The 26,403-nt window shown below is 39.4% G+C and overlaps 1 long non-coding RNA gene across 1 annotated transcript; it reads left to right on the top strand.

The window, feature by feature from the left end:
• Window positions 1-26,403, top strand: LOC140943855 (uncharacterized). Its single transcript, XR_012166639.1, has 4 exons — window positions 1-59; window positions 13,497-13,575; window positions 14,169-14,222; window positions 26,316-26,403. It is a non-coding gene; the product is annotated as an uncharacterized lncRNA (long non-coding RNA).

The following is a 26,403-nucleotide window of genomic DNA, read 5'->3' as shown; positions in this document are numbered from 1 at the left end:
GTCCAGTTCACGAAACGAAGAAAGGAGCATACTCAGGGACTAGAAATAACAAACCAAAGGTAAGTCAAAGTAGCGAACGTATGACATACCACCTGGGTGCATGTGCTACCCCGAAAAGAGACTACTCGCACCGTACTCGTAGGGATGATTCGACTGATTCCGTCACTTTGCATCTTGGCTTATTCCCACTGGCTTTTTCTCACTCTAGTACTTGTCTCCGTTAACTGGTTCCAGGCAGACTTAATTTAGCTGTAATTCTCTATATATAAGCGACAGACTCTTGGTGCACATGCCTCTTACCGATAGCCTACCTAAAAGGCGCATGATCGAGAAATTTAGCACGTAAATAAGAACGGGCCGCAAGTGAGCAGTACGCGCGCGTATCATTGTTCTCGCGCTTGTATTTTGTATGCGCCTGCCTGCAGGTTATCCTTGCTACACTCGGTGCTGGCGCTACAGAAAATAGCTTAGAGTCAGCCAGTCAAATCATTTTGCCGGTATTTGTTATTATGTTTTGCAAATTTCTTAATCACTTTAACCTATCGTTGTACCGTTTATTTATTACTCGGATTCAAATTTGTGAAGAAGGGGGCTTTTTTGTATAGCACAATTCTGACAATTCCACCCCCGATGACTTCCGCCGAGTTCGATCGATGGATCTCATACTGCCACAAAATATTTCATCCACTGCAAACTGCGTGCAGACGTCTCCTATTTTCTTTATTGCGAACTATGTGTTTCGCGTTGCCTAACTATTCCGAAAATCTTCCAGCTTGTATTTTGCCTCTACGGGAAAGGACCTTCTTTACTTAAAAGAACAGCCTGACATGTCACATGTGTTCTGGCCATGCAAAAATACCGCCAGTTACAAAATATAAGTGTAAAAACTTGGGATAATATTGTAGTATTGGACACACTAATTTGAAGGGACTAATTTTGTCATTAGGATATTGCTGTTTTAGGCAAATTCCGTGCTAAAGTCATGACTTGGTGCCTTATAATCAGGGGCACCCAACGAGAATATAGTTGAAAACCACTTAAACATAGCATTGATGAAGGTATTTTAGTATTCAAACGGTAAATATAGGCATATTTTTATCTCCTAAAAATTATTCATTTGTTCGGATTTCCTAGCTGAAAGTCTAGTGATCAGAAAATTATAGGGATCAAAACATACCTTTTCGAAAATTTCAGCCAGGAAAAAGGTTCCCGAAAATTCTAGGTAACCTTTTTAGGGTAAAAATTCGTTAAAAATGAACAATTATACCATTTTTTATATGTTCGAAAATCCTAGGAGAGGCAGGCAAGCAAGAAATTTTATAACAAATGTTTCGAAAATTCTAGATCTCAAATCGTCTTCCGAACAGATATTTTCGAAAAATTGACGTTGACCCATAAACAAAAGACTCCTATAGAGTTATGAAGTGTAGAAATCAAACAAATTCAACGGGGAGCGTACTCTGGCTCCAGAGGTCCGTTCTCAAATACTAGAACCTTTAAAAGGATTTGTTCAATTTTGAAATGCATTTGTTTTTTTTATGTTAAATCAACAGTAATTACCTATTTTTGAACCTCTCCCTTCTCAAGTTTTTTTACGGAGATCGAAAAGCAGGGTATGGGGTGAATATGGCATACCAAAGTAAACTTTGAGTATACATTACAAATAAGAAAATTTTTGTCTTTGTCGAGAAAACGAAGCGGGAAACGGCGAGGCGGCGTTGCCTAAATCCAAGGAGTTATGTTCCGTGGTTGTGCTAAATATTCTATTATCATAATCTGCGAGTATTCAATCCTTAACGATCATACAGCGAAATGCTGAAGGCTAAAGAATGCCTAACGAGAATTTTTGAGATGTTTTGTAGTCTTTAAACGCGTCAGTGTCACTGACGCAAAACATTAAAACGTGATCTGAGAAGCAGATGTTGCCTAGAATTTTCTATTACATGTGGACGGCTGAAATTTCTAGATGACCGTTCCATTCATGTACAATATTCGAAGCTTATCTAATAAATTCCCTACGATTTTCTGAAGTTTAATTTTTCACATTTCACTCCTCAGGTTAGCCTATTTTTCGCTGAAAAAAGGAAACCTAAAATTTTCGGATTCAAAAATGAGATGGAGAGAAGAATCGGTAAAATTTTCACTTTCGTAATACGTTGAATTGCATCTAAAACTTTCGGCAAAATATTACTGAAGCCCAAGTAATTTCGAAGTCTCAGGTTCCCCTAGGATGACCGAACAGATACAAATCAAGGGCACCCAACGTCAATTTTTGGAAAATATTTGTTCTGATCGGAAGACGATTTGAGATCTAGAATTTTCGGAACATTTGTTGTACAATTCGCTTGCCTGCCTCTCCTAGGATTTTCGAACATCTAAAACATGGTATTAATAATTGCCCATTTTTAACGGATTTTTACCCTTAAAAGGTCACCTGGACTGACTTTCGGGAGCCTTTTTTCTGGCTGAAACTTTCGAAAAGATAATTTTGATCCCTAAAATGTACGGATCACTAGACTTTCAGCTACGAAATCCGAACAGATGAAAAATGTTTAGGGGATAAAAATATGCCTATATCCACCAATACTAAAATACGTTTAACGATGCTATGTTTAAGTGGTTTTGAACTATATTCTCGTTGGGTGCCCCTGAAAAATTTTACAGCGCCGCATAGAATGCATTTATACGGATCTAAAATTACTCTGGATAGCCTTACAAGTTTTATTCATGTATATAGGAGGAAAACGCCGTTGGGTGCCCCTTTATGATGGAAGGCAATGCCCGAAACGTCTGGAAATTTCAACTGACGCACGCAGAAGTAAATTTTAACGGTTCAGAGCGTCAGAGCCCTTCCCGGGGGTGGTGCTCCCTACAGTGGCCTATACTGGGAGGTTTTGCGCGAAAGGGTTCTTACCTTTTTCAGGTTTCAGTTATATAAAAGGGTGGTGAAATCTGTCATTGTGATCTGAAAGGACCTAAAAGGGCTAACAGACGCTTTTCATGGCTGTGAGAAAGACAAAAAACTTTCTGGTTTAGCGATTTATTTATATTAAAAAGACGGTACATTTACCGCAGTTAAAAGGGACGGAGCGTTCTAAACTAGGCATGCAAAAGGTGTACCATTATACGAAACGTATACGAAAGGGGTACCTTTCAGGTGAAAAATGGTATATAAAACGGTAAGGGGTTGGGCCTCGTAGACTGCTTGCAGTCCGCCTTTTCTCTTAAAATCCGTTTACTTCTCACCTAGCGCGATTGCAGACCACGACGTTATGTTACAATAAGGGATTAGGACCAGACGCCCCCGTTTATCGCTGCTCGCGTGCTTAGGTTTCTCTTGCAGTAACTTTGCAAAGAAAAATAAGAGACTGCTGGCAGTCTATGGACCTCGGGCGAAGCCTCCCTGTACAAAAAATTGTTGATTATCTCTCCCCCGGGAGCCCATGAGCCGAGTTCCGAAAAGTTTCATGTTGCTACGCGAAGTAAAGATAACAATATATCTTCCCACGGTCTATTCGAATATAGTAACTTCAACATCTGTTTCGTCATCATTCCTGGAAAATTGAGACACAAAAAACATAATAAGACTACTTTTACAGTTTTATTTCGGTTTCATAGGCGAGTTTTAACACACTAGCGACTAATGAATACCGAGACAATTGCTGGTCTTCTTAACTTTCGAAGCTAAGCACACCGATTTCTACTCTTTATCATCAAGGTAAACTATATTTACTGACTTTCCGACTAAGCTACCTGCAATTCGGTTGTCTTAACGTTAATTTATACATCGTCAAAGCTTATCAGTATATATAAAAGCATTTCACCGATAAGGAAATCAAGTTTCGTTTCCGTCAGAACATCGAATTAGTGATTTTACAAGGATTTTGCATTTGCTGAGATTGGGACAAGGAAACAATGATGCGTAATTTGCCTGGGTAATTTATCGCAGGTAACAGAAGTGTTTTCGATAAGCCTATGTCACAAATCGTTTCGATCCAATCAAATCGGTCATTAGCTAAAACCAGTGCTATATAGCGATAAGTAACGATTTACGTACTTTTAGGACAAACAAAGACGGAAGACCATCGGAATCCAGTGGATCCAACTCTTGACCCAGAATTTTCGTTCGGCCCACTCTCGTGACAATATGAATATCTCACCTCTCTCCCGTCTCGTTACGTTTCTTGACGTTTTCTTCCGAAGGCTAGCATTTACGGCAATTTTTCTTTATCGATCACCACGGCGACGTTTTGAGGATACCACTTACACGAAATACATGACGCAAGTGGAAATAATTCCCTTAGTCTCTCAAAAACATGATCAGTCGTGCATCTACTTTTTGAGTGGCAGCCTGTTCAAGGGTTCCGGCCATATAGGCGGCAGACTGTCAGTGGACAGTCTGCGCTGCCATGGCCAGCGAGATATTTGTTACCCTAAAAAGAGCAGTCTCGCGAAATTTATCAAAATTCAAAGGAGAGAAACTGCCTCCAAACTGAGTGAAACATCAAAATAACTGCTCAAAACATTAACACAAGGTATAAATAACACAGCAAAATACAAAAGAAGGCACCTATTAACAAACTTGAAAAAGATTTTAAAACATACTCGGATTCCAATTGTGGTTTTTGTAAACTTGTTAGCCTAACAGTTTTCTAAAAGTCTACTTTTCTGGTACTGGCGGATTTTTAAGTTCCCTTGATTTTACTAGAACATATAAGAGGCTATAAGAGGCTAAAAGATATACATTTTTGAACACATTTTTTCTTACTCGCACTCCGATTTACCCTATAGATCGAAATTGAAACAGGATGTAAACATTTCACCCTTTGTGAACAATTTGATGCTTAAAAATCCTCGGGCACTCGATACATTTTTGCATGCCAATCAAATGAAAACGTACACCTGAGGCAAAATTGTAATTTTTCAGAACTTTTGCTCACCGCTATCTTTCCTTTAATGACATTGGGGCGATGGTTCCTATCGATTGTATTCCTTTACGTTCAGTTATCGAGCAGATTAACGATTTTTGGTTTACGAAAACAGGCATCGTGTGATTAGCGGTTAATTCATGCAAATTACTGCCCCCAATATAACTTGGCTGGAAAATCTAACACGACGCTTTCCAGCAAAATAAATCGCTTCGAAGGGATTGTTAATAGATAACTGACCTATTACATACCATTAACAAAGCAATCAATGCGAGAAATATATACCGAGAAATCGTGAAGGCCGCAAAAACACACGGGCAGGTAAGCAGTGTAACCTGTTAAGACACTGCTCCCGTGAGCGAATTGGGGCAAACCTTCCAGAAAGAGGCAGAGAAAGAGAGAAACGACCGCAAACAAAATATGTGATGACGTCATTATGTTGCTATTTGTCATCTTCTTAAAAGTTAAACTTTTTTCCCCATCAACTGAATTGCAAAAATAATGGTCCAGTTTTGTTTTTTAAGACTATGTCTAGGCATTAAATCTGTTTCCTGTCGTCTGTTGCAACGGATGGCAAGGATGATCAAAGAAAGGCTACCGTCAACTCGTGGGAACGTTGTTTAGAAAATAATCAAATGGTTATCAACGCTGGTTTTCCCACAGTAAATTGTAGGAAATGATAGAAATATACCGTCTTTTCTCTGGAAACACGTTACTTTTTTGCTGTTTATTGCACTTATATATTTATAGAAAAACAACAAAACAAATAAGCAAAAAAAGACCAAACAAACAAAAACGGGGAAAAAAAAGACAGAAAGAAAGGAGATGAGCAGGACTCGAACGCGGCACCTTCGTCTCGTTGCAGAGATCTTGCGGAGTCGAAGAGAAAATGCTCATCTTCTCGTCAATCCAATCCCGAAGTTAACTATCGTACTCATCTGAAAGACTCCGGCCTGTCTTAAATTTGGTAAGACCTGTAACCGTGCTGTAAAAAATTTACCACAAAGAAAACTCTGAGTCTGAGCAGGGAACGATGCACGTTCTCATAAGAATTTGATCACACCGAAGTTCGGCGAGCGTGTGCTTCTTCGGAAACGATAGATTTTCGCACTCTTTTCAAGGTTTGGTGCCTAGGGCTTTTGCCTTGAAAAATGGGTGGGCCGCCCCATCCATTTTTCAAGGGAAAAGCCCTGGGGACGAGGTTGGATTTAATGTTATGCCTGCAAAATTAACTAAAAAAAACATTATGGCTAGTGCTCCCTGCTGATATTTGTTTGTCATCTTCTTCATAACTATACAGTCGCATTTTGTGCATGGGTAACTAGGCCCTAAATAATGACTTCAGCACAGAATTGACCTAAAACAGCAGTATCGGCTCGTGACATAGGCATAGACATGTAGAACAAAAGGAATTAGGTATATATTTTTGTCGACAATGCTCATTCAGTTTTTTTTCCGTGCAAATCTTTACATTTCGACTGTAAGTGTGTAACCGACAGACCATCCGGACAGATCCGGACAGACATATTTCGATCGTGGGTTGGCTGTGGTTAACAGTTACGGCGAACGCAAAAACCTATAATAGTTTTTTTTGGAATTTACCTTCCTAGAAGGAAAGGCTTAAAAGTAAAAAGCACACCGAGAACTACATCACTGCATACCGTATTTCCTCGAATAATAGTCGTCCCTTGAATAATCGCCTCCTTTAGACGGAAATATTTAAAATAATCGCCTCCCTCGAATAATCGCCACCCCCCCCCCCACCCCTCTTGCCTTCTTCTGTTTCTTTTATCCCCTCCCTGCCAAGTTAAAGTAGAGTCTGATGCAGAAAAACTGATCAGTGACAATTCAGGCTTTGACACCGAGGTTATTGACATTGACATATGTGATCATTTTTTTGTTGTTTTAATGGGATCATAAAACAAAATATTTAGGGCACGACTCCCAGTGAGCAATAATTGAAATAATCGCCTCCCTCGAATATTCGCCTTCCCTTGAATAATGGCCCCCTTTTTAAGCGAAACAAATAATGATTGCGTCTGCTATTATTTGAAGAAATACGGTATATTACATACATTTCATATTATTTTAATTTCTGTAATTTTGAATGGTAGGTGCCACGGAAATATCAAATTTTGATCAAACTACTTAACTATAGCGCAGACGATCATTCCACCAAATATCATGCGCTTTTTATATCATTCGAAGAAAGCAAGATGAAATAACAACTTTCTTAGGAGGGGTCAGCGCGTTGGACTCGCCATCTGGCAGTGCTGGGTTCGAGTCCTTATTGGTCTTATTGACCAATGGGTGGATTTGCTCCTCGGTCGTCCCGAGGTTAACTCCTTGGAGGATAACACCCTCCTCGATCTCCATAATTCTTCAGATGATACGAAAGCTGAATTCAATGATTGTTTTATTATTCATTTAAAATAATTCCTAGTTTAAAAACAAGCTAAAACATGCTTACCTCCATCGATGTTAAGTTCACCTTCGATAGTGCATGTTTATCGGCAAGCTTAGGAGATAAATGGTTGTTCAGTTCTGCAAATATTCTCCAAATAGCAGATGTCGTCCGTCGAGTTCTCTTCTTACTGTTTTTGCCGTGTTTTTAGCCAGTAGTTCGCCTATTTCTTCCTCGTGAAACGAGTAAAACGTTCCCCCATTTTGTTTTCCAAACTCGTCCTCAGGTTTTCTCTGTTAACGGTTCAATGATCTGGCAATTTGCTACACAATTGACGTCATCAGTTCACATATCGCGAAATTCTTCCAAAGCTGATCATGACGAATTATGAGTGGGATTTTAGCCAATCAGAAACGAAGAAAAACTTTGAATGAAGTAGAGATATTGTTTTTCGCGCGCTCTGATTGGCTACGCAACCTGCTATTCACTGATTCACCTCCAGTTCCTCCGAGCGAGCGACGCCAAACTCGAGTAAGTTACGAGCAAAATGGCTTCCTGGTTTGGTCCGGTTTGCTGCTATAACAAACAAAGACATTTCACAAATAATCAAACAAGCTGTTCCCAAAATACACGAAGAAGGTGACGAAATTTGGTTTCGAAGTTTTAACAGGTAAAGCTTTTTCTGTTTGACTTGAGTTCATCGATGAAACCGGCGAAAAAGTTTTTTGTTTACAAATGCAAATTAAGTCTTGCGTTACTAAATTTAGCTGACATGTTCATAGATAAGCTTTACAGCGCTGTAAGTACAAAAAGAATTCACAGCTCCTTTTGAAGAAATTTCCCCGCAAGAGCTAAACAAATGCCTTCAAAAGTTTTATTTGTCGGCAAGAAAACGGTACGGCCGTTCGGTCATTGCTTCTCGGCTTGGTAAATACCAACTACCACTAGCCACGTCACCTCCACTTCGGTGAATAATTGTTTTTTATTAATTTAGTAACCCAGACACACCCAGACAGCTTTGCCTGATCCATAAAGCATGTTTGTTCATCTTCGAAGAGTCTGTTTAACGATTATTTTCTGTTTAATGAAACACACGCTGTTTTGAAGGTCAAAAATTTGGATAAGAATATTAAAAGAAGACTCGTCCGACGAAAACATTAACTTTGAGAAGTTCATCTCATTAAGCCTCATTGGCAAGAGGGCAAATAAGCGGCAAAGCTTTGAGAACCCAAAGTTTACCGAGAGCTTCAAATACTAACTTACTAGTACAGAGTTTGGTGACCTTGCATCCTAGAGCTGACAGTTGTTCTCAATGTGGTTTTGCTTTTGTTTGTACCTGTATCATTAAATTTGTGCGTGATCGCCAATTCAACAAGCTTGATTGATGTTGGCATTCAGCTGTAGCATTAGCGAGTTTCGTTGAAAGTTCGCAGCTCGCTTTAACATGTACACCTTTTTATGTTCACTACCCGTATTTTATTGAAAGTGTTCTGAATAAGTACATTGTACACTGTAAATGTGAGGAGGTAAAGTACATGTAGGGTTTTAACTCCTGCGTGTGAAAAGTCTTTCCTTCAGGGGCACCCAACGAGAATATAGCTCAAAACCACTTAAACGTAGCGTTGTTAAACGTATTTTAGTATTTAAACGGTGGATATAGCCATATTTTTATCACCCTAAAAATTTTTCATCTGTTCGGATTTCATGGCTGAAAGTCGAGTGATCCGAAAATTATAGGGATCAAAACTGACCCTTTCGAAAATTTCATCCAGAAAAAAGGCTCCTGAAAATTCTAGGTAACCTTTTGAGGGTAAAAATCCATTAAAAATGGGCAATTATACCATTTTTTAGATATTCGAAAATCCTAGGGGAGGCAGGCAACCAAGTAATTTTACAACAAATGTTCCGAAAATTCTAGATCTGAAATCGTCTTCCGAACAGATATTTTCCGAAAATTGACGTTGGGTGCCTCTGTTCCTTGAAAGAAAGGAATATACTATTTGTAGATCGCCCCGTCAAATAGAAACATATTCACTTGGATAGTTAGTATGGGCTTTAAATGCAATATCTGACAGAAATAAAACTGAAACTTAATTTACTTTGCGGTTATTAAGAAACAGAAAATTACTGTTAAAAAGTATTTAAAACACCAAAATTTACCCTGTCGCACTTTATAAGCTTAGAACGACTATAATGTTTGGAATTTCCGATTAGATAAGATTAAGAATGGTTGGACTGAGTGGAGTCCAATTCGTGAATTCGGTCTGTAATCATACGATTTGATGAACAAAATCCCGAGTCCGATTTGTTAAATCACGAGTATGGTTACTGAATTGGACGACACGAAGCTCTGTTACCAATTAATTATAAACAATAACAAACAACAAAATCTGTGATATTTTAGGCTTTTTTAAAACTCAAAACACAAGAAATACCGTGAGTTTTTTGCCAGCAGTGAAAAAAGCCATTTTAGTACGCGCGATGGCGGGTACTGTCCTATTACACTGTCTTATTAGAGCTGAAATCAGGACCGTTGATAGCCAATCAGATTTGAGAATTTTGCTATAGTTATGATTATCGTCTATTGATCATCTCTACCCCGTGTATTGATGGGTTTTATAGTGGGTAAAGGTTTTATTGTAGCTTGTGCCTCTCCTCATTCATTACAGGTTGTCTGGCCACATGATTTAACGTACTTACCAGGTGCTTACCATGTGGCGTTCAAGGGTGACGGAAGAAAGTTCGTTCATGCTTGTACTTTCGAGTTTGAATGTGTTCAAACGCGCTTTTTATGCCATGTTAATTCAGCGTTAATTTATATGACTAACATCACGAAAGTCCCATTTTATATGAAACTTGTTTAATATCTTATCTTATGAATCTCGGCAGAAAATAAACCAGACTAAAAGGAGCTTGTATGCAAATGTTAAATGTCATATTATATTTGGGTAGAAAGTGTTTGTTTCGTAATAGTGTTCATCCAAGTTTTTTCAGTTTCGACGAACTGAATATATAAAAAAAGAAAGATAGAAAGATGAAAAGAAGGAATTGAAGGGAAGGTCGCCTAAGCAACTCACGGATCTTTGATTTATCTGTATTACTTCAGTTTTTGGAAAAACCTTTTACTGTTATCAAAATTGTCGTGCATTGCTGCTCTTAAGTGTTGAATATGGGTTCACACGGTCCCTTGTGGACCATTGGAAGCTTAGTGCCATTGCCCTGACCACTGGATGAGTTTCATGTGGCCGAAATGTAACGAAGCTTTGTCAAGTTCACTTTGAGCCTATTTACTCAGCTTTTTCTCCGTCTGTGGGCGAAAACCCCCGTTTACATGAAAGCATAATACGTTCACTCCTGCTAGACAGGGCTTAACAGCAATACAATAGAGACTTTAAGATCCAACGACGCGACGGCAACGAGAACGTCGCTTAAAAAGTGAATTTGCGTTCCTTTAGTCTTTATAGAGATTATTCCTACCCACTTACTTTGTGAAATGTAGACCAACCCTCCTGAAGCTGAATTTCAAGGGACCATAGCCAAGCTCAGAAAGAGAAATAAAATTTCGTCCTTGCTTGTTTACGTCCTCCTAAAACGCAAAAATTAGGCATTTTCACGTCGTAGTCGTGCAAAAACAGGAAAAAAAATGCACAAAAAAGCGTGATGTACGTGCGAAGTTGTTGTTTTGCTTATTAAACCAATTGTTTTTTTTGACGTTCTCGTTGCCGTCCGCGCCGTGGGATCTTAAAAAGCGAGTTTACGCAAAGACGACGGCGACGGTTACGAAAACGTCACTTAAAAAGTGAATTTGCGCTACCTCGAAACCGGCTTTATCGCGCTTATTCCATCTCGTTTCATTTGTCAATTGTTGGCAAATCTTTTTGGAGTTGAATGCGAATGGACTGCATCAAAGTTCACGAAAAGAAAAATGAGAAAGCTGTTGTCTTTTGTTCCCGTCCTCGACGAAACGTGAAATTAGGCAGTTTCATGTTGTCGTCGTGCAACGACGGCAGAGAAATGTACAAAAAAACGTGATGCACGTGCAAAATTGTTGTTTTGCTTGTCTAAACCTGTTGCTTTTTTGCCGTTCTCGTTCCCCTCGTCGTCGTCGTCGTTGCGTAAACTCCCTAAAGTCCCTAATGGAGGACGAGGACTTTTACCTACGGCGGAAATGACCAAGTAAGACGATTTAGTTATATAAGAGGCAATCCACTGCGTTTTGCGTTTAGCAAAGTGGGACGCATTTCTTTGAACTGTCCGGTGAAGTCAATGTTCAGTGAATGGCTTGGGAGAAACAGGCTTAGTCAAAAAATCACCAAATTCGCTCACTTTGAACTCTCTCAAAATATATGGTTAAGCTTTAACAGTAATCAATCAATTGCTGGCCATTTATAGATAGAGAATGCTTTTATCAAACATTTCCCAGTAGAATACGAGTGGTCCTCTATTTTCCTCTTTCTTCGGGGATTGTAGAGCAAGGGAAACATGCGAGAGTCGGGTGCACCCCACCCCCCTCTCCCTCGCGCTCGCCTCTCCTCTTCAGTGGTTCCCAGTACACTCTTTTTTTTTTATAAGAATATATTTTATAAGAATATCGAGGCTGAAATTTTAAGAATATTTTAAGAATATTTTAAGAATAAAGCCGAGGCTGAGATTTTGAAAAGGATAGATATAATTTAATTGTGTGTTAAAACATTTGTAAATACAATACAATTTTATGTTATTAACTTAACCGTATAAAATTATTCCTTTCTCTGAACGGCGAAACTAGCCAACAAAACGAAAAAACCTGCACTAGCCAGCAAAATATTCAACACTAATGACAGTTCGATGAACGGTACATGTAATACATATGTACAGTATTCAGCACAAAAGATGGAGCACTAACACAATGTAACGCGATACAGCACAGGGCGCCCACACAATCTGTTTGTGTAGCCGATTGTTATTTTATAGTAAATGTACTGGATTTACCGTTTGCTTCACCTATAGCGATATATCGCTAACTATGTACATAAATCAATGATAAATAAGCGTTGAATTACCTTACCTGTGGTGTATAGTCGTCCTTTTGCCTCAAAAGCGGTTTTTTGAGCGATTTTGAATGAATTTGAGTTCGCCGTTGACTGTTCCTAACATTAGGAACAGTAAATGGCGACCAGAATTCTCCCAAGTTTCTCTGTGGACTTCTTCTGCCTTTAAAATAATCAGGGCTCTTGAATAATGCATAAAATGATCTATGTACAATAAGAGAGACAGATAAATTTCAGTCATCCTCTTAAGTGCGAGCATACCGTAATCAATAGTTTTGGAAGGATTTTTCCCTGATAATCTTGTCAAACTGGAAAATGTCGGGCTGAGAATTGTGGCGCTACTACGTATGGTATAATGTCTTTGTCACACGTGGACCTAACTCGACACATGTTTGCTTGTTGACTGAGAAAAGAATAGATCCAACACTAGCCAGCATAACAGGCGCTTTATGTGCAAAGCGAGGCGAACGCGACATTTCGCGTGAAGCGCGAGACGAGGGGAGGAGAACCTCGTCTCGCGCCTTGCGCGAAATACTGCGTTCGTCTCGCTTGGCTCCTAAAGCGCCTGTTAAGCAGGTTAATACAACACATACCAGGCTGACTGGTGGCTCTCATTTCGAATACTAGACCCGTCTGCATCTGGCACGCACATGTACTTGTGACTTCTAACTTTCTTGGGTTGGGTAACTATAACACTTTCGTTTTGTTAACAGTACACGAATACAGCAGCTGATAATTACATGTTCGGTAATAAAGATACGCACAGAGATAAAATTGTTCTGTATTGACACTGCACATGGTTCCACTATCCTGGTCCTCATGCGCTGCATCAAATACACGAGAAAAAGACTGGACCCTGTAAACCACCTTTGTCGCTGGCTCTTGGGGGCTGAATTTCATGTGGCAAGCAAGCACAAGCACAAGAAACGCTCTCATGTAATAGTGCACAACTTGTCGTGAAACGATGACATGACAATTTTTAGTGTTCTGTTTCGCGAGTTTGACGCACTAGGCAACTCAACATCAATATTCTGATCAATATTTAACAATTATTGGACGAGGTTGAGCATATTTCCATAAGCCCCGGAGCGAGCTTCCGGCGTATATTGAAAGTAATGTTTTCGTTTCTCGTAGGTATTGCAGTTTTACATACCACAATCAGGAAAACAGTGGACTGATCTATAAAGCAGCAGCTGCTGCTGACGCTCAGAAGGTAAGCCGAATGTTACGAGTATACCACAGTTAAAGGGAGATTTGTGAGCCATTTATAGTGGTTGTCTCGGCGGCACTGTTCAGTATTTTAAGAATAAAAATATGATGTTTTCATTCTTATTTAAAATAATGAACCGAACCAACAACCATTCGAAAAGGAGACATTTTTATATTTTGAAAAGAATAAGACCGGCCGTTTGCACCTGTACTTTGAGTTCCTGTTATTATCGTTCATATTGGTGGACGTTGTTCGTCGCTTTTCATTTAAATTTTATAGCATTAGGAGAGCTATAGGCTGGATACTTCTTGCTCTGAATGACTCCTAAATTAGTCGCTTGGTTTAGAGAAAGCCGACTGTATGTTCGACATATTCGGTTTTCTTCAATGTATTTTTGAGAGTTGGTTACTCGATCATTGAACTATACAGTAGACAAGGAACATTGTCAGCTCGCCCGGTAAAAACAGTGTCGCTCGACCAATTAAGTTCACTACATTGTCTCTTGGCCATGTATTTTTTTCTTTATTTCACTGCGGTTAAATCTAAAATAAACGAAAACCTATAAATCTTAATCACGAAAAATTTTTTTGTTGTAGAATTTTGTTTGAATAATTCTGATCAGCAACATCACCAGCAGATGCTTATTAAAGGTAGGATTGGCATAACCAAAAAGGGGATTTAAACCACTTAATAACAAGGATAAATTCTGTTTGACGCAAGTGTCGTAAAAAATACCATATTTTTAAATTAAAAATTTTGAGGAGGTCGGTCAGCTATTACCCTGGTCCCAGAGGTTATTCTTGATTTTTCTTCGCGAAAGAGATCAAGAGCAAACCGCGAAGCGGCGACAACGAGTCGCGAAAGCGACGAGGAGAGAGAGAAAAACCTCTGGTTACCTTGGCCTCGAATCTCACTTTCATGCAGACGACAGGGTAAGGATCTGACCCTCGAGCGTTGATTGGTTGATATTTTTTCAAACACGCAAACCAATTTGATTGGCTTGGTTAATTATAACTACCGAGGGGACGCTGAGGATTTTCACACCTCATTTCTGAAGGTAAATTTTGCCTTTCTCTACCAGGGAAGGAAATTGTTTGTATACTGCACTCGCAATAACATTTGCACGGGACCAAGGCACGTAAATGCACCTCATGTTTCGAGATTTTGACATGGATGTTGTTCCTGAAAGAATATTCGAAGAAATTTTAACCTCGGTATAGTACGTACTTGATGAGCGCTTTCCTGAGTCTCACTGAGCAACAAAAGAAAGCTTTGTTCGCCGCCTTGAGTCGAAAGGATGTGTTCACCATTTTTTCAACCGGACATGGAAAGTGTATAATATTTCAGTTGTTACCTGCTGTTTGTAAGTACCTTTCCTTAAGAGGATACTCATACCCTCGCCGTGCAATAATTTTGGTTGTCTGTCCTCTCAAGTCTCTTGTGGACTCGCATATCCGCGAACTGCGAAACCGTGGCGTCTCAGCAACCAGTTTGAGCAGTCCAGACGTTGACGACCAGAATCTCGTGACTCGATGTATTTACCATTTTCTGTTACAATTATACTGTCATTCCATTAAATAAACTGACTTGTTTAGGGCAGTAAAATATAAATCTCCTAATACGGAATGAAAGTTTTCTTTGTACAAGTAGGTAATTATTTTCGGTGCAGCTTGCATTTTCCTGCGACGCCCAGTCAAGATCTAACCAACGTTATTTTTGGCATTGGGTCAACAGAACAGAACAGATGACAATTTTTCTGAAAAATCGTTGTTATTATACCCAAAAACATCGATTTTAGATCGGCCACTTATTTTTTCATAAATTCTGCAAATCCTGCAGCAATCGTTTGGAACAATGTTGGTTACTTTATAAAGTGGTGTTCTTATTCCTGGACTCTTGTCGCCTATTGTTAACACATGCTTTAGCTTGACCCCGATTAACAAATCACTCTTCACCACCCAAGTGGAGATGGTTTGTTCATAACATAATTTCCCCAGGTTTTCCCCCCTCTTAAAAAATAGCGGCTGATAAGCACGTGTTTGCTAAATTGCCATTGGTCACTCTTTTTATAGCAATTTGACGCGTTTGACAGCTGTTGTCTGCGTGAAAGTGAGATTCGAGGCCAAGGTAACCAGAGGTTTTTCTCTCTCTCCTCATCGCTTTCGCGACTCGTTGTCGCCGCTTCGCGGCTTGCTCTTGATCTCTTTCGCGAAGAAAAATCAAGAAAAACCTCTGGGACCAGGGTAGTCAGCTATCAGCTTGTACTCACTATCTGTCTTCTTATTGGCTAAGAGCCTACAGCTTATTTTGGAAAGCAGCGCAACTTACAGATTAGTTAGTTATAATATTTACAGCAAAAACTCTTTAATTAGAATAAAATACCGTAAAATTCCGAAAATAAGCCCCTCCATGTATAAGCCCCTCCAAATATAAGCCCCCTAAACCGGTAACGCAAAAAACCCTCCGTTAAATCGCCCTTCCAAATATAAGCCCCCCGGGGGCCTGGGCCCGGTTGCATAAAACCTGCACTTAAGTGCTCACTTAAGTAGGTCACTTACGAATCCGTTATGGGTACACTTACGGCTGTTGCATGGAACGCACTTAGCACTCTCGTAAGTTTCTGTTTTACGTGGTAACTTACGGGCTCACTTAAGGGCACACGTAACTTTGTTATAGTACTTTTAATTATCAATTTGACTCACTCTTTTTTTTAAATTAAGTTAACCATCGGTGAGTGTAAAGAAAGTTAAAAGTCGTTTCGAACACTTTTGAGCCTCTCAAAAAATGAAATTTGCATGCAAACGTTATTTTTCTTCAATATCTACTGAAAATGATAGTTCGTCTTCTTTTTTCACAAAAGTGTACATCAGAGGTTAACAAAGCGCATTAGAACGAATTACGTGAAGAAAAATACTTTTTTTCACTTTTCAGTAAAAGATCTCGTTAAATTTAGTAAAAACAGTAACGATACGGGACCCACATAGGTCCCGTAAATTTACGTGCTATTTTTCCCGTAAAAAACGTTTTATGCAACACCCGCAATTTCTGTTGCATAAACGACACTTAAGTTAACACTTACGAAAATCGTAAGTGCAACCACTTGAGTGAATTCCCTAAGTGGACCACTTAAGTGATTTCATGCAACTGACTTAAGTTACGAGTGCACGTACGTGTACCCGTAGTTGTTACGGACGTTTTATGCAACCGGGCCCTGTACTTGGCAAAATATAGCAAAAACGGTAAATTTACTTCCAAATATAAGGCTAGCCCATTCGATTTGAAACGCAAATTTCCCTCTGTGGATAAGCCCCTCCGAATATAAGCCCCTCCAAAACTAAGCCCCTCAAAAAGGGCCTTTGAAAAACATGAGCTCCGGGGCTTATTTTCGGAATTTTACGGTATCAATAAAAAACATAAGAAAGATTAAGTAAATATAGTACAAATACACTAAAAGGTTAAAATGAGTCTAAAAAAATTACAAATAACACAAGTCAATTCTAATCAAGTGTAGAGGCAAAAATTACGTAAGAGGCCTAACTTAAGTCAACGTTTAAAACGGTTCACTTAGTTGAGATCCTCCAAATTACTAGGTTTTAAACTAAATGATTCTAGCAGGTAATCAAAGTAAAAAAGGGGACACCTTAACAACAATCTATCTTCTTGAAAACTCAAGTAGTTACGTAGAATTAGTGCTAATTAGTGCGACAGATTGGTACCTGTTTTAAGTGCAATTTCACGCACTGTTAACACGCGATTACATGAGCTTATTTTAACCCAAATTTTTGTTAATCCCGGACTTCATGGCTTAAGGACAGCTACGTCCCTGTCGGTAATTTAAATCTAAATCTAAATTTAGTAATCCACCAAGGGCCGGGTGGGGACCCATCACTGTGGGTGAGAAATTTTTTTTAATTTACCGTGGCAAAACTCTCATGACATTTGCCGAGGCAAACAGCCAGTTCTAAAGTAGGTTTTTCAAGTACCCTGAGATGAAACGATGCAGTTGGCCAACATACTATATCGTCGTTTGAAGCTTTAACTTCTCTATACATTATTAATATATACACACTCAGTGATCTTGGTGATTTAAGCAATCTGATTAGTTCGCTATCTCGGACTATTCACTTCCTGGAGAGTGGAACAAACAAACAACAAAGCTCTTCTTTTCTTCTCAGTCAAGTTTGTTTGCGAAGGAGTGTTTCTAAAACGAAGAGCTAAGATCCCCTGGACTAAAACGAAGACCCCTGGACTAAACCGATGACACCTTGGACTAAAATGAAGACCGCTTGGCCTGAAACGAAGACCCCCTTGGACTAAACCGGAGACCCCTTAGACTGAAACGAAGACCCTTTAGAATAAAACGAAAACCCCTGTCGATTAAACTCTTACGAAAGCTAACGCCCGATTTGGGAATGTTGTGGTTTTCCTCTGCGCTATTTAATTGCGATAACGAAGTCTATCACTCATATTTTCTTCAAAAGGTGTTTCCATGTAACACTTTACAGGTTTCTTTGAACATATTTCGAGTGTTAAACCACTTTGCAAGTGTTTATGGATGATGACGACAGTTTTGTTTAAATAAAAATTTTTCCCACAGTCATTTCGAGAAGGTCTTCGTGGCCTTGTGGTAATGTTTTTGGACATAACTGTATGATAACTGTAGTAAGAAGTAAAAGAAGAAAAACAGAGGAGAAAAATTCGCTAGTCTGACAAGATTCGAATCCGGGACACTTTCTGTTACGGCACAAGGCCACGAAGACTTTCTTGAAAGGACTGTGTGAGAAATTTTTATTTAAACAAAACTGACTTCATCATCACCATAAACACTTCCAAAGTGATTTTAGTAACACTCGAAATATGTTCAAAGAAATCTGTAAAGTGACACTTGGAAACACCTTTTGAAGAAAACGTGAGTGATAGACTTCATTAGCACAATTTAAAAATAGCGCAGAGGAAATTCCATAGTTAACACTCCCAAATCGCCGCAACAAATTACCGAAGCGGGCCTTAGCTTTCGTAAGAGTTTAATCCACAGGGGTCTTCGTTTTAGTCCAGGCTATCTTCGTTTTAGTCCAAGGGGTCTTCGTTTTAGTCCAAAGGGTCTTCGTTCTAGTCCAGGGGGTCTTCGTTTTAGTCCAGGGGATCTTCGTTTTAGTCCAGGGGATCTTCGTTTTAGTCCAAGGGGTCTTCGTTTTAGTCAAGGGGGTCTAGTTGAGATCACTTCTTGTGTATATACTAAAACAATTATTCTTTTCAATCTCGGTGAACAGTGGCTTTAGCCACTATTCAGGAGATTTCAAAGAATAATTGTTAAGTGTTCTTAGTAGTTAGTAGCGCTATATCTTTGCTAAAACTTCAGCCGTGGTCATGAATTAGAAACACGAAAAAGGCCACGAAAGATGGCGATAAGAAAGCGCAAATGGAGTCGTCCGCTCTTTTTTCGATGAATATGAGATGTAAATGACCGGGGCATATGACACGATGAATCAGCAGAGTACGGTTTAAGATTGTTGGTACAGGATTATAAGAAGTGGAAGCTATGTTGTGCTCTCATCCTATTTCATGCCAGCTAGACTTGTTTTTCATGAAAGATTACCATGGAAAATTATTCTAGGTTGACCGCAGACTGACTCGGTGACGAAGTCCAAGGTAGTTTTCCGGTGGTGAACTTTACCGGCTCCGGGGCGGGTTTCTCGAAAGGCCCGCGGAGTAACTTTTCGGCCGGGCCCGAAGGCCAATTTTAAAATCAAAACTACCAGATAAGATAAGATAACTTTATTATATCTCTTCAGGATATCTCTATTTATAAAAATCTCATGTGATAAAAAATAAAAAATGTATTATCATAAGAGTACTAAAATCAGAAAAATGCTAAAAGCAAAGAACGACAAAATTGATTATTAAAACGAGGTATGTAAAACAAGATATTTTGCCGCATTGCAACGTCGCGATTGGCTAGTAAATAATTGACATGTTCACTTTTATTGCTTATTCCATTAAAGATTTCTTCCGATAATTTCCAGAATCCATTAAGTGAATCAGGGGCGCGATCCATTCAACCAAAATTCAGACCGGTCTGACCGGGAAAAGAGGACCACCTCAAAAGGTGGACCATTTTTTTTCGAAACTTTTCCGGTTGGACCGAACCGATCCATTGAGTTTTGGACCGGAATTTCCGGAAATTTTGGTTGAATGGATCGCGCCCCAGGTTTAGATAAATTAAAGAGGTCAGATACTTGTGGAATTTCGCACGCGTAGTGGCAGCTGGTTCCAATATTTGATAACTCTGTTGTTAGAGAAGTCATGTGCTGATCATGATGGATGATGAGAATTGACATCAAGCTTGCGAGTTAAAAAAAAGCTGTATTATTCGTCCCAAACATATTGTGACCATAGTTCACAAAACCGTTGATTATTTTGAAGGTCTCGATTAAGTCACCACGCATTCGACGTTCCAGTAAAGTCGTTAATCTGAGACGCTGTAACCCTAGACGATAAGAGAGTAGGCCGATGCCCTCAATCCTTTGGCAGTCCTAAATTTCCATTATAATACTCCAGTTTCTGTGTCTTGCGGTTGGGGCCCACACCTGCACTGCGTATTCCAAATGGGGTCTGACAAGCTTTGTAAAATGGCATTGGCACTTCTGGTTTCCTAGATACAACATTCCTAATGATCCAAGACTTCATTTGTGTTGCTTTTCCGATCATTCCTCGTATTTGTTCCTCCCAACAAAGGGTATCACCAGCTGAAACAACCACTCCCAGATCTCTGTCCTTTTCAACCACTTGCAAGGGTGTATGACCCATCATGTAGTTATTCTATTCTACCAAGAACAACTTTAAAACATTGATGAAGACCTCTAAAATTCCTCTGCAAAGCTACAGTTCTATACCTAACCAGAAATTTTTTAAGCCTGCTGAAAGCTGCGAATATGACAAAACTTCAAAATTCTCAGCTGAAGCTACAAGGCAACGCTTTGGTCGTCCCCCTGAAAGGACCCGCCAAGAATTACTATTTTGACGAAAACTTCGATTTTACAAGGTCTAAAAAATTAATCTGGTAGAAACCCTATCCTGCGTAGCCGGTGGTTAAAAAGGTCCGCCAAGAGTTGTGGATCTATTCTTACGATAACTAAGATTGTTACCAGATGTACTGCTGGGCGAGAAACTCTCTTGTACGAGAGCGAGCGGCGATTAAAGCCACCACTAGAGCCTGCTTACAGGCTATCAACGAAAAATCAAACCCTGGATTAGAGCAAATCGACCACACAAGAGCAAGATATATGCAGTTGGTAATGACTCAACAGTAATTTCTTAGAACCACAGTGGTATTTTTTATTTTCGAATATTCATTCGCTATTTTTTGACTCAAGGCACTTTTTAAAGACCCTAGGTGCCAGGGAATTGTCATGCGCGGTTGCCGGCCTGCGGCCGCAACCGAAGCATCCCGCCTCCGCAAGCGGAAGAAAAAAAACCCGGTAACTTCGAGCATAATTTGAGCAGAACGAAAAATCAGTAAAGCTGATAATATGTATAACAGTTGTAAGAACAGCCCTGTAAAAAAAAATTTGTGTCCTAATAGAAAAATCACCGTTTCGACTAATATGCGGAATACTGTTACACAAATTAAGTAAGATGAATTACAATTTTGCTATGTGTAATATATACCTTATTCGTATTTAGGAAGACTCCCTTGCATATTTGCGAAAATACGTGAGGCCCGAAACCCGAAAATTTTCCGGGTACCGAGCAGAACTGGGAGCAGCATAAGCGATTTTTACGAGTATAATTTATCCAAACCTATTCGTAGCCCCATTCTGGTTCTTCCTCGAAACAACGGAACCAGTAGAGGCGCGCGAAACGTATGCTGTTTTCTAGAACTACCTACCAAGAAAATTTCTGATGGAAACGTTTGTGCCATTTATTGTCCAGTCAACAACATATGCTTAGTGCAGGAGCCGATTACACTATATTTTCGCATTAAAGTCAAACAAGCATGGAATGTCTGCGATGAATGGGAACCAGGATGGGAACTTTTCTCTGTTGCATTTGTGATGGTCTGAAATACGCCCGACGCAGACTTTCGTTCGTGTCGCAGACCCCCCAAGACTGTTACAGATTATGACTTCGTCAATTCCAAGCTAGACTACGAGTAGTCCCTCATTTTTTCTTCAGGGATAGTAGAGCGGTAGAAATACGCGAGCCTGCGGGGATGAGGAATTTGTCATTGTTGAATTTCACACAGTTTCTACCATGTTGATACCACTTTGAAAAAGGAACATCTATGACATATAAATAGAACACACGCACAAGCTTATTAAAGAAATGTTTTGTAACCCGAACTGGAAAAAAAACCCCAAAACAACAAAAACAGCAACAACCCCCCAAAAATGAAGAGACATCGTCACTTTTGCCACCACTGGCAACGGGAAGGTTTATCTTTTAAAGTGACAGTTTTGACTTTGAAAAGTTCATTTTCTCAACGTTTCATCTGGTAAAACTCCCGGTCAAGACTTCCAAATTCCAAGTTCTGTGCGAAATATTGGGAAAACTCTCTGGTCGGCGGTATTCTATTTTCTATTTTATTTTTAGCTCATGGATGACGTAGTCATGCCATGGGCTTTTGGACACTCCAATGGCACTCGATCACTCACTAACTCGATTCTCATAAAATTTATTCTTTAAATTCAGATTAAACACTTTACTCTTACCCCCCTTACTAAGTATTACTTTTGTTCCAAGTGCCTTTTATGCACATGTTTGGCAGGTTCTGGAAGGTATGGTAAGGGGTACATTTTTTTACATTTTTTGCCGACACAAAAGAGTAGCCAGCCGACGACGTGTTTTGTATAAATGGAAATATTCTACCGAACACTGACAATATCATCTGCAAGAAATGGACTTGGAATTGTTAAAAGGACGTTGAAATAGTTGAGCGTGGATTATTGTTGTATATTTGGACGAATTGTGCACATTTGTCCGCGATATTACAGTTTTAAAAACGGTCCTCGAATTGTAAAGCAACGTTGACGTTCACATGAGGAAGCAAATTATTTTAAAACCATAAAGTGTTAATAACCCTAAAGTGATCTTTGCGTCGTGAAGTAGAAATGCAGCGCGCTGATAACAAGTTTTTAGATAGAATGCGAGCAAGCCTATTTGGGCAAGCGAAGCGGCTCGCTCGCGCGTTCTCGCGAGACTCGTTTCGCGGCGCCCAAATAGGAGAGCTTGCTCGCAGGCAAGTTTCTAGAATATTCAGGTGCACATGCCTTTATCGGATACTTCGACTGTGTAGGGTTTGAATTCCTAAGGTCAGAACACGCCGCACAGCTTCGGGCAAGGATCTACGTAGCTTCGTTTATAGAAGCGTGAGTGCTATCGAGATGCCAAAAAGTTACCGAAGAAATGCTGACGAAATGCCTTTTAAAACACTGTATGCCAAAAACCAAATGATAAATACCGTACGCCAAGAAACAGAAGAGGGAATATGTTACAGTGCCCAAGCAGTTTAAAACAAATGAATTTCAAAATGAAATGTTTCGTAAGTCTTCTAGTTACTATGAATACAGAGGTGACAATCTTCAACATTCGGTTGTCAATAATAACGAAACTCAATCACGAAATTCAAGACAGAGGCACTTAGGACCCTTGCTCGTTTAAGATTCAATTCATCGATGAGCTCGCTCTAGGAACCTTTGATTAATTACTATGTCGCTGTGAAATCAAAACTGTTTCTTTCTTGTATTTCACTCCGTGGTTTTGAGGTTATTGGCTAATTTCTGCTCTGTCCCCGTGGTGCACCAAAAGATTTGTTAACAATTTTTAAGCCCTCTGTGGGGCCGGTTGGCGAAGGGCGGTGACCAAAGCTCATTACCGGTTGATACGCCTGATTTCCGCTTTACAAACGCGCGTAGCAAGAGTTTCCGTGCGGTTTAGGAGCAAAGAACGGGGAACGAGAGATAAAATGGCGCAAGCAAAAGAGTGGGGAGGGGGTGGGGAGGAAAGGAAGGAAACTTCCTTTCTTCCCCTCCCCCTCCCACTCTTTCATTTTTTGGTCTCGTTTCATTTCTCGGACGGCCAAAGCCGCGAAGTCCGTTCCTCTCCTGTGTTCGGTCTTTGAGTGCGGGCTTATTTTCCCGAACAGTAATTTAACAGTCGGTCGAAAAACTAAACGGAAACGCTTGCGACACAGGCTAGCGGGTCGATGAAGATTGTCTCTGATTGTCTGTAATTTAGCGGAAGCAGGGTCGCAACGCCAACTTTGTGTTTATAACAATCAAGGTAAGAGACACTTTACTTAAACTGCATCATATTTTAGAAGGGCAGAAGTGAATCGTGCACACTTCACACTTATAGATACACTTGCTCAGACAGTACAATAGTTCTTTTATGGAGTTTATGCTTGGTTTCAGATTCTTCAAAAGTTATGTAAAATTGAAAGGGCGCAGCCAGATAAGCTGCTGCCAATAAACCGATCATTGATAAACTTATGTTAGATGCCTGGGGTGCCTAAAATTCCATTTCGTGCAATACAGTTGATTTTTGTCGAGAAAAAGCTGTTGTTTCATTGAGTATTTTATTCCAGTACAAAAATTGTCGTGTTTAGTTGACTAGCTGTTAAACTGCAAGCTAAACTAAGCTAAAAACAACCTATTAATGAGAGAAACACAAAAATAATTGCTTAAAACATTAAACGAAGTTTTAAATAACACAGCAAATGTTAAAGAAGGCATGGATGCGCAAAGGTGAAGAAGATTAAAACGGATTGTACCTGTTTAACCAAAAAGTTTTCAGAGTTGACTACTGCTGATTGTAAATTTCAATATCATCAGCGTGCTTTTGTCGAGGTATTGAGCACGTGGGAAGTTTGGAGAGCACAAAAGAGGCATAAGAGTCACCTCGTGTAACCCTATCAGGGGCACCCAACGGCAATTTTCGGGAAAATATCTGTTCGGAAGACGATTTGAGATCTAGAATTTTCGGACCATTTGTTGTAAAATTTCTTGCTTGCCTACCTCTCCTAGGATTTTCGAACATCTACAAAATGGTATAATTACCCATTTTTAACGGATTTTGACCCTAAAAAAGGCCACCTAGAATTTTCGGGAGCCTTTTCCTGGCTGAAATTTTCGAGAAGGTAAGTTTTTATCCCTATAATTTTCGGATCACTAGACTTTCAGCTAGGAAATCCGAACAGATGAAAAGTTTTTAGGAGATAAAAATATGCCTATATCTACCGTTTGAATACTAAAATACATTCAACAATGCTATGTTAAGTGGTTTTGAACTATATCCTCGTTGGGTGCCCCTGCCCTATAGCCTCTTGAGTGCTCTCCAAACTTCCCAAGTGCTTGATATCCCCATATCCACATAACTGAAGCATGAACTAATATTGTTTTCTAACATTATCAAAGTGATCAATACAGTGGTTAACTGAAAATTTTATCATTATTCATTCAAAATATTTCCCCAATTCGGACTGGCTAGAATTTGAGAATTTTGTGTTTAACAAGGAAATGACGTCAAAAATGCAGGTTAATGCACTGTTAACTGAGAAGACCTGGGGATGAGGCTAAGTTGTTTTGCTTGTGAAAGCAAAAATGGCGGACACTTCACTCGTTTCAAGAGTAAAAACTACAGCTGTCCGATAGCTCGGGGCTAGTGGATTTTGCCCGAAGGGCAAGGGAATTTTTTTGGGGGGAGATTCAAATTACAGAAGAACTGTTATCAATGCTGCTCATCAAAAATTTTTTAAGCTCTTAAAAGACTCCTGGGCTAGTACATACTAGCAACAACTTGCCTGAATGACAAGCCGTAAAACCCACTTTTTTTGCACTTGGGAGACATCTAATGGGAGGATTGCTAAGCTCACAAGAACTTGACTTATACTTACAGTTTATTGAAGTCATCAGCGTGCTCAATGGGAATATGTAGCTCATGCTCCCTGTATTGAATCTGATTAGGCAAATATTCTAGCTGTGTTATAAAAACTTATTAAGCATGTGCTTTTAACTAGAAAGACATGTGAAAAACAACTACACTGCTCATTTAAGAAGTCATTTGCTAGATTTGGCCTTTAAGTGTATCTTCCTGTTGTCTGGTTGTTATTTTATAAGGTGTATTCTTCTGAGAAAAGTTCTTTGATTGATTTGGTGGGAGCTGTTTTTTCTACAATGCACAAAAGAGTCATTCTTGGTAGAAGTTGTTCAAATAGACCCTTCCATGATTTTTTCACTTTTTGGCATGGACCAGTTGGGATATATCCATAATTTTGACACTGCTGGAATAAGCACATTAAAGTAGTGAAGTTGCCAAGTTTGAAAGTGATATGTTGAAAACTAACAAAGAAGTGGGGGTGCAAATGTGTTTAACGTGGGGAGGGCACGTCTGTACCCCCACCATACAAACATTTTTAGAATTTTGCAATTTTGTGGAGCTACAGTATATTGCTGTGCAGCACTCTTCAAAACATAAAAATCAAAACCTAGAAAGAAATCTCCTTTGCCACAAAACATGAAACATTTTTTATACCTGTTCATTGTATGTAAGTTGGATGTAAACAACCTGTGGTTAATTGCAAGCCCGGCCATTGTGATTTCACAGTGGCATTGCTTTTGCCAGGTGTATTTATATGATAGATATCACTTTTTAAAACCAAATAAATGACTTTTTAATAATTCAAAGATACATCAGAGCTTTTAAATCAAGGCAAACCAGTCTTTATTTTGTTCTCTTTGAAACAGGAGATTTCAAAGAAAGAAAGTAAAACATTTACATTTCTCTCAAAGCCTTGTCCTCTCTTTACTTCTGAATGTCATTTGTGGATGGAAA

This window comes from Porites lutea, chromosome 1, assembly GCF_958299795.1.
Source record: "Porites lutea chromosome 1, jaPorLute2.1, whole genome shotgun sequence".
NCBI lineage: Eukaryota > Metazoa > Cnidaria > Anthozoa > Scleractinia > Poritidae > Porites > Porites lutea.
The sequence above is the reverse complement of the archived record's forward strand: the minus strand, read 5'-3'. Positions and strand labels throughout refer to the sequence as shown.